The sequence below is a fragment of the Pseudomyrmex gracilis genome, unplaced genomic scaffold (assembly GCF_002006095.1).
Source record: "Pseudomyrmex gracilis isolate BER0280 unplaced genomic scaffold, ASM200609v1 scaffold_125, whole genome shotgun sequence".
In the NCBI taxonomy this organism is placed as follows: domain Eukaryota; kingdom Metazoa; phylum Arthropoda; class Insecta; order Hymenoptera; family Formicidae; genus Pseudomyrmex; species Pseudomyrmex gracilis.
This window is the reverse complement of record NW_018020709.1, coordinates 52,311-61,395: the sequence shown is the minus strand read 5'-3', so window position 1 is coordinate 61,395 and position 9,085 is coordinate 52,311. Positions and strand designations below refer to the sequence as shown.

At 39.8% G+C, this 9,085-nt stretch overlaps 1 protein-coding gene across 1 annotated transcript in view; it reads right to left on the bottom strand.

Annotated features, from left to right (window-relative positions):
• The window catches only part of LOC109856585 (myocyte-specific enhancer factor 2), a 67,453-nt gene extending 59,089 nt beyond the window's left edge, over window positions 1-8,364 (bottom strand). The window contains exon 1 of the mRNA XM_020432025.1: window positions 7,725-8,364. The gene's annotated coding sequence lies outside the window, so the exon portion shown is untranslated. The remainder of the gene's footprint in view (window positions 1-7,724) is intronic.
• Between the last annotated feature and the right edge of the window lie 721 nt (window positions 8,365-9,085).

Sequence of the window (9,085 nt, the reverse complement as noted above, 5' to 3'; positions counted from 1 at the left end):
TCAGTATTATGTTAATTTTACATTGAAGTAATAATCAAAACGTCGTAACACAAGAAAAGTTCTACATTTTGACGCACAATTTTTTACTGTGTACGTATACAAGTGTTGGTTTAAAAAAAAAAAAGAAAAAAAAATCTCGCTTGACAGTGGCAAGCATTTTTTCGCGGGCATATCTCACCGGGCGCTCGCGTAATAACACTCTCAAAACATCTGACGTAAACAAAATTGAATTCCCGATACCCGCGGGAAAATGATCGATGGCAAACCGCGTTTCGCCAATCCCCGATTCTTCGTCATCGTCGACGAGAAATCGATCGCGCGCGATAGACGTATGTATACAGAGCGCGAAGTTTCTTTCTCTCTTCTCGTGGAATTTTTATGAACCCACGAGCTTTTTCGGGCGCGCGGGCGAGAGAGAGAGAGAGAAAGAGATAAAAAGAGACACATACATATGCGCGCGTGTAGAAACGAGGTCCCTCTTGTAAAAGATATATATACGTACGGTGCGCGATTTCCAAAAATGTCCGCGGATAATTTCGTCGTTGGAGTTTTTTGTCGCGCGCGCGCGCGCGCGGTGACTTCTAACCCGCACGTGAATTTGTACCGAGCGTCGTGGCGCGTTAAAGCATCGAACTTTTTTAAAGCATCAATGATACAATACCGCCTCGGACTTTAACGGGGTCGTATTAATATAGCGTGCGCGCACGATGGCGTTTAGTTGGAAAGTTCCGAAGATCGGTAGTGGGTTCGACGCGGGTCCAAAAAATGCAGTCGAGAGAGATCGATTTTACGTTTTCGAGCGACCGTCTTGAATAATTGAACGGCGATGCTCGAAAAAGAAGAAGAAGAAGCGAGAGAAGCGCGAAACGAGATTTTTAATTTCGCGTTTATTCACGAGATAGTGGACTTTTGACAAATCGGAGAGACGGAAGAATTATATAAAGTTTCCGCAAAATTGTCAAAATTTTTATCAGAATCTCTTCGAGAAAATGACAGAAAACATCTCGCAGTTTCGCCGTGTCGTTCGATGCACGTCGAGTATGAGAAAAAAAAAAAAAAAAAATCTACATCGGTTGTCTCACGCGCGGAGTCATAACTCTTCCGCGTTTTTATTATCCGGTTGCGGCAGTCGTCGCATCCGTTTGCGGAGAATATAGTGGGACTGTAATCTCTCGTAGCTGCTACCTTGCGTAACGCAATCGACTGTGCAGTAGCCGTCGTTACGTTAGTTGGTTTACCGGCGGGTATCGCGGCATCTCTCTTGTGTATAGCAATTGATTGTGTTTTCGCGCGCGCTCGGTAAACAGGTAAACAGAGAGAGAGAGAGAGACGAGATATCGATCGATCGATATCTTTGCGCCATTGATGAAATGCGTAATTTTACGTTTCCATTCCTGTGCTCTCGCGTTTTTTTTTTTTTTTTTTTTTTTTTGTTTTGTTCCCCATTAAACACACATATCAATGTACAGCAGATCTAATCGCCCGTGCAAACACAAAAAGGAAAACAAAATGAAAAAAAAAAAGAAAAAAAAAAATGATGTATCTTTCATACGTGTAAACAAGACGTGCTCTTGTGTTGTGCATTATTTTTTCATATGTAACACACACGCGCGCGCGCTCTTTTAACTCTAGCGAGCACGCAATAACGCACCTTGCATCAAAGTTGTATTGAAGCGCGTAATGTATGCGAAAATCAAGTTTAATATTGAATCCTGTTACAGTCACAACACACTGACGTCACTTCAGAAATACACACGCGCGCGCGCGCGCGCACGTAGCCTGACATCAATGCTGACAATCAACGACCGAAGAATAGGAAAACCAATGTAACGCAGATATATTTCTTATCGCGCACTACTCGCTTCGCTTTGTTAGAAAGGAGGCGATGTTTGAAAAAGCTTTTTGCGCATATAAACACCGAGACGAGAGCGGGGAAAAAACGAGAGAGAAATGAGATAAGAAATTTTATATACAAAAGAGATAGCACGGGAGAGAAGACGAGAGCCGGTAGACGAAAAAAAAAAAAATAAAAAATATCACATATCGCGATAATAAAAAGCCGCTTCTTACGTAATACTGACAACAAGACGGCGCTTTTGTAAAAAAAACGCGTTATTTGTCGATGACGACGCGCGCGACGCGACGTACTAACAAAGTGAGATAAAAAAAAAACAAAAAAAATATGATTTGGAAATCGACGCGTAAGTCACGGCTGATTTTTCGTCGATTTTTCTATCTATTAAAAAATATAATGCGACGATATAATTTAAACAAAATTAAGACACGTGCTATAACACAAAAAAAAAGTCATAACATATAATTTCCTATTGATCATAAAAATGTAAACGAGAGTCGTCTTTTTCTTACCAACTGTTCGTATAATATTGCATTTTTTCTTTTAACTGTAAGTGATAAAAATAATAACACACTACGTGTTTTATTAAATGCTACTTCTGAACTGTTTGTTTTTTTTTTGCGATTATATTAATGCATTATCGCGCGCATATTCTTACGCGCAGTTTGTATTGCTAATTTGATCACACAAGAAAACCTTTATCGAAAACATTTAACACTTTTACATTTTAATTGCTACATATATTTATGCGATTACGCGCTTTATGCATTCAAATAAAGCCAGAATTCAACGATCATTGACAAGAGAAAAACAACTTGTAGTGTGTAATTTAACGTCTTTATGCGTTAACTCATGCGATATATGCAAAAATATCATTCCGTAATCGCTTGAGATCTAAACACAACACACAGTGTTGCGCGTCAAGAATTGTCGTGTAATCAAATATGGACTTTGTGCGTTTTAGTTGGCATGCGCTTTTTTATCATCGAGTACCTGCCGAGCAACTCTATCCGGTGTGATAACACACTTTGATCCGTTGAAGTTTTTTTCGGTTCCATTAAATACAAAAAAACAAATTTAGTTTAAAATGATACACAAATTTTCTTGAAAAACTGACGTGTTATCTAAAAACGAATATAAATCAACGAAATATAACTTTTTCTCCGATATTATTTTATGTAATCAAATTATCTCTCGTCTCTTGAAATTATATACTTAAATATATAAAATATACGTATAAAATATGTACACAAATAAATAACTTTTATTACAGAAGTTTTGGTTTGTTTATAAAAAGAAAAGAATATTTGTTGTATATTACATTATAGTTATTGGGTCCAGTTAACAACAATATAAACAAAAGACATTTGTGTGAGTGTGTAAAAGAGAGAGAAAATTATATACTTATATAATTATATAATTATATAAATTATATAACTTATATAAAATTAAAAAAAATAAATAAATAAATACGTATAAAAATGTACCATTCGAATGAGAATGATTGTTGCCACTTTAGCAACAATCATTTTAGATAAGCACGTAAAAAAAACACAAAATGTAGTAATGAAAGCAAGAGAATCTATTTTTGTACAGCAAGTGTCTTCGCTTCATTTTTATTCACACGAGTCATTACGCCTCGTCTTATACTAGCTATTTTTTTTTTTTTTTTTTTTCTACTACATTTCGTTCAATATATTCCGGACCTAGTAACCTCTCGGAGATACGCGATATACCGAGGTAAACAAGACATTTTACCAGATCGTGAAGAAGTCTCTCAAATCTTTCCGATGATTAGAAATTCAATGCGCGCACACGCTATAAAGACGGCGCATCGCCGAATATGTGGACTCTCTCGGCCGTGTGTGCGAGAGAAGTTCGAAGATATATTTCTCTTCCTCTTTCTGTTTCTCCGCCCGCTAAACCGACTGCAAATCGTTGTGCCGCCGAGTGTCAGCGTTTCGGGTCATCGTGCGTGGATTTCTGTGGATTTGCATAGCCACGAGATGCGACACTTGCGACCGCAGCAGCGCTTTGTGAGGCTGCGACGCGGGGGTTACGCGGGAGGCCGCGTGCGGCGGTGTATCTCGCATATTATTATTGTTGCGCGTTGCGTAGGTCTAGGTTTCCAGCGAGGTCTTTGAGATCTCTGACGTGATAAACCGGCTCCTCCTTACGCGATGAGAGGCGAGATACCGAAACTCGCGCGCGCGCGTCACAATGGACAAGAAACGACTTGGCGCGTTTTTTACACACCGCAACTTTTCCCACACGTCATTCGGCGGAGAAAAATAATTCGCATACGAACGTGCACTCGCGCCGCGGTTGACAAACTGTTTTATTTTTTAGCGTTTCTTGCGGTAAAAAAAACGCTAAAGAGCGTATATATATGTATATATGATGAATATGAAATACTATCCGATGCAAATTAGAAGAGCACCGCGTGAAGTGTGCACATTATGTTGTAATTCGGTGTTCCGTGTGGAAAATTTATTATATTAGAAGACGGTTGCACGTTTGAACTTTTCGCGAACTTTTCTCGATGATACACGATTTCTCGATTCCGAGAAAAGAGATATAGTTATAAGATCAATCTTGCTACCCTTCTATTCTCGACAACTCGGGACCGGAAGTTCCCCTATCATCTATTGGTGTGCTTTCTTCTTTCCCAATGAATAGGGAACGAGAGAGAAATTTTGTCAATAAAATACGGAAGCGAATAACGGAGAGGGGTTCGACTGTGTGTTTTCACAACGTCGAGTATTGAATAATTAGATTTTCCGGCAAATGGAGGTAAAATGTGTTTTCGCTAACGTAATTAAAAGAGCTACGTGTAAGGGGGTGTATCTTACGGCGAGCAAACCGGAGAACGTTACCTGCGCCAATTCATCAACTCGATTTTACAACAAAACAACTGATGTTGTTATCAAAAAGTAATGACGTTCTGTTTATTCAGAGCGAATGTGATTACCTTGTCTCATTGAAAATTACCTCACACAGTAATATTAAAAAATAATACATATGTATATATAATAATAATAAAAATATTAATATATAAAACTACTCTAATATATATATATATATATATATATATATATATATATATATGTAAAATTAAATAATCAATTTTTTACCGTGCGCACACACACATTTACACGCGCGCACACGTACACATTAATTACACACGTGTAACTCTTTCAATTTTGCAACGTGCATTTAATATAAATTGATTGTCGCGATATTAGTTAATTTTTTCCTATAAAATCCATCAAATCCAATCGTTGTTATTTTTTTTTAAATAAAATATACCTGAAAAAAATAATATCGACGATGTCGCGCAGACTTCTGCATTATCGGTCGCGGTTTTGCCGAAGACAAGGTCAATCCGCACCGCAGATGGCGGTACGTAACAGCACGAGCACGCGTTGTGTGCAAAGAACTATCACATCGCGTACATTTTCTAATGTTTAACAAGACACACACCACGAGTCCACACGATAGGGGTTCAATATCTCAAAGACGTCACGCTGCGCGCTTTTTTATCAGCTTAATACATGCAAATTTGCAACGATAATTTTCACCGTCGCGAACACATTTCCTCGTACACTATAACACACATTGTGTAATATAAACATAACTCTCTGCGAAAATGTCCTTGTGTAACAAACAACATGTAACTTTGCAAACGTGTTGTTTTGATTTTCCATTGAACATTTTCATGCGTCATTTGCAACCGCACCGCCGATCGATCGGCGTAAATCCGCGGTATAATTAATGATGCGCCACTATACGACAATATAAGAATCATAAAATAAATCCGACGAGACGGAGAAATAATATCTTTTAGTCTCGCAAAAAGAGCGAGAGAAAGAGAGAGAAAAAAAGATAGGTAGGTTACATGCTGATAATACCTTTGTCCTGTACGTCGCACGAGTCCTTTGACACAAATTCGATTTTTGCGAGCGTAAAAAAACTCTATGGTTTCAAGTTGAATCACTGACAAAAAAAAAGACACTTTATTTATAAAACTCTCGGCAGCACATTCGATGGTTTGCCACTGACCGATCAAGGGCCACAGTCGAACCGAAATAAAAGACCTAGTTAAGGTAGTTTTTTTTCGACAATGCAATCCAGTTCGACGAAGGGACTAGAACCGGAAAAAAAATAAACTCAAATATTTCCGGAATGTTCTATAATTTTCTGACCATCGATTTTTCTTACAGACCATATGTATAATCCGTGAGCACCGTGAGGTCAACGTGTTGCGAAAAGCTTATGCGTATAATATACTATATATATATATATATTCGGTATATATATATATATACCGGTATATAGATATATATATATACCGGTATATAGATATATATATATATATATATATTTGATATATATATATTCACAGCAACATTATTGTACAGTTCGATATATATATATATATATACCGGATATATATATATATACCGGACTGTACAATAATGTTGCTGTGAATATATATATATATATATACCGAATAACAAAACAAATACGTTAAGAAAATTATATTATACGTACGCATAAGCTTTTATATATACATATATATATGTATATGAATCAGTTTTCAATATAAAATAAAAAAAACCACGTTACGAAACGAGCTTAAAAAAAAAAGTTGTTTAAATAATAAAAATACACACTTTATACGCTGAAAAATAAATATTCCGAGAAACCGCATAAATATATCGAAGTTATTACCGATCTGTATGTTAAATTATTGCGTAATTACAGCGCTGACGAATGCCATCGAGGGAATAATTATTAAACGATTATTAATCATTGGTACACGCGGCAACAAACACAGTGACGAACAGCAGTATCTTTGCTGTCTTGTCAAAAAAAAAAGAAAAAAAAAAAAAATCGAATCTTCCAAGCATTAAATGTTTTTTCCATCGTCGAATTTTTTCTCACACGTGACATTATACGACTGGCACGGGAGTTTACAGCGCGTTTCGTTAGCGCTCGCTTATGTTACAACAATTGAAGGGAGCGAACAATCTCGCATTGGAGCGTATCGAATTCCCAACTCCCGTGACACGTAAGACGTCCGAAGAAGAGAATCCCGTCTGTCACTCTATCTCATCCCTAATTTGTGTGCAGTTTGCTACGTCGACGTGCGTTCGTCTCTCTCTTTCTCTCTCTCTCTCTCTCTCTCTCTTGGGATCTACGGTATAGACCGTACCAACACGTTTCTCTAAAGTGGCATGGACCTTTACCGGTTTAATCTGACAACCGCGCGGTATCGCGCTCACGGAATCATCGGAGTATGTGCCGTCATTTCCCTCTCTCCCTCCCTTTCCTCCTTCTCCTCCTCCCTTCCTATCGATCGAAAAGTCATCGAGCGCTGGGAGGAGAATCAATAAATTTCGCGACGACACGCCACGACGACGCATCCCGCTGCATCCTCGAGTCGCTCGACCTTCGCGCAGGGTGAAGAGAAGAAATGGGAAGGGGAGAAAAGAAATTCCTTTTCGCGTTCTCTCTCACTCGCTCACTCACACACACACTCTCTCTCTCTCTCTCTCCCTCTCTCTCGTTCGAATCTCTCACTCTGTCTCGGTCCACCGAAATCCGAGGAGCGGAATGATGACGTGATGTGCACGCGTGTGCGTGCACAAGTTGCGCCGCACATACGTTCTCCTTTTTTTTTTTTTTTTTTCATACTGCTCGCGCGTACACGTGTGCGTTTAACGGCGCGCGTATGTGTGTGTGTGTGTGTGCGCGCGCGCGTATGCGCGCAACTACCGAAGGCCATGTCCGACAGACCGCTCTGACGGATAAACTTTTGAAAAAGTAAACAGGCAGACGGTGAGAAACGATTCGCTGTACTCACAGGTTTTCGCCGACGACGGTCCAGCTGCTCCCACACACGAATTTCCCCCGTCGTGCCTCGCGTGCCACGGCAGTTATTTGATTTTGCACAGCAACATTATTGTACAGTCCAATGAAAAAAAAAAAAAAAAAGAGAGAAGGACCGAAGGAGAGAAAGGGAGAGGGAGTGTGACACAGAGAAAGAGAAAAGAGGGAGAAAGATCGCGCGACGGGCGAAGGGAAAACGGGAGGGAAAAATAAGATACGCAGATAGAGACGGAGAGAGAGAGAGAGAGAGAGATGGAGCGAGTGAGACGGAAGAGAGTGAGAAGAGAGCAGAGAGAGAAAGAAAGAGAGAGAGAGAGAGAGATGTATAGAAAAAGACACACCACGAGAGCCGCTCGTTTGATCAAAAGCACAATTTTCGTGACGTCATCGGCGGTCGGGCATGCGCGAACTGATTTCGGTGATTTTCCATGCACAAACGAAAACACGTGCGGTGCGACGAGTCGGTCGACGCCACTGCTGCTACCGCACACACTCGGCACTACATATCGCTACGAAACGCGCGGCATTATCGCGTCGAAGCGACGGCACGGGCTTCCACAGATACCGAGGGCGATTCGTGAGAGCTACCGCGGCTGCCGACATCTATGCACCCACTCCCACTTGTTAAGTGACGTACACTGACGTCATCGATAGTTTACCTTGAGGCATGACATTGAGCCGCAGTACGGCCAATCGCCGCGCCGCGAAAGTCCCCGTCGCTCGCACGCACGCACGAGGGGAGCTCGGATTCTCATTGCGCGCGCGAAAACGATAGCGATCTCCCACGAAGCGCTCAGCCCGAATATTCAAACCTTGACTACACCCGCGCGCCGCGCCCCAGGCACACACACACACACACACACATACAAGATTCTTTCTCATTATGCATCATCTTTTTTGGGTTTTCAATTTTGCGCTGTCGCAATACGCTTCGTTTTTTTTTGTTTTTAAAGAGACTTTGTCAAAAATAGTTTTTGCTGAAAAACATTTGTGAAGATGGAAATAAAAAAATATCTATCGCATTCTATGTTGATATATTTAACTAATTCGTCGCGGATTTTGTGTATTGAAGTATTTTTATTCGAAAAAAAATTCGCACAACGCGAATAAAATATTTTGACGTGGCACTACGTAGATTATATGTTAAGTAAATATAAAGTAGGTAAAGGGATATCTCTAATAAGAACAAACAATATAATTCACGTTAAAATTAAAGGGTTACTTGTGCAGTGTGCTGCGTGTTCAACTGTTGGACATATTAATCGTTTTCGTGCTCCAACATAAAGATGAAGTCGATATCATACAGCGCGATTATTTCAGGGTGTGATTATCCCC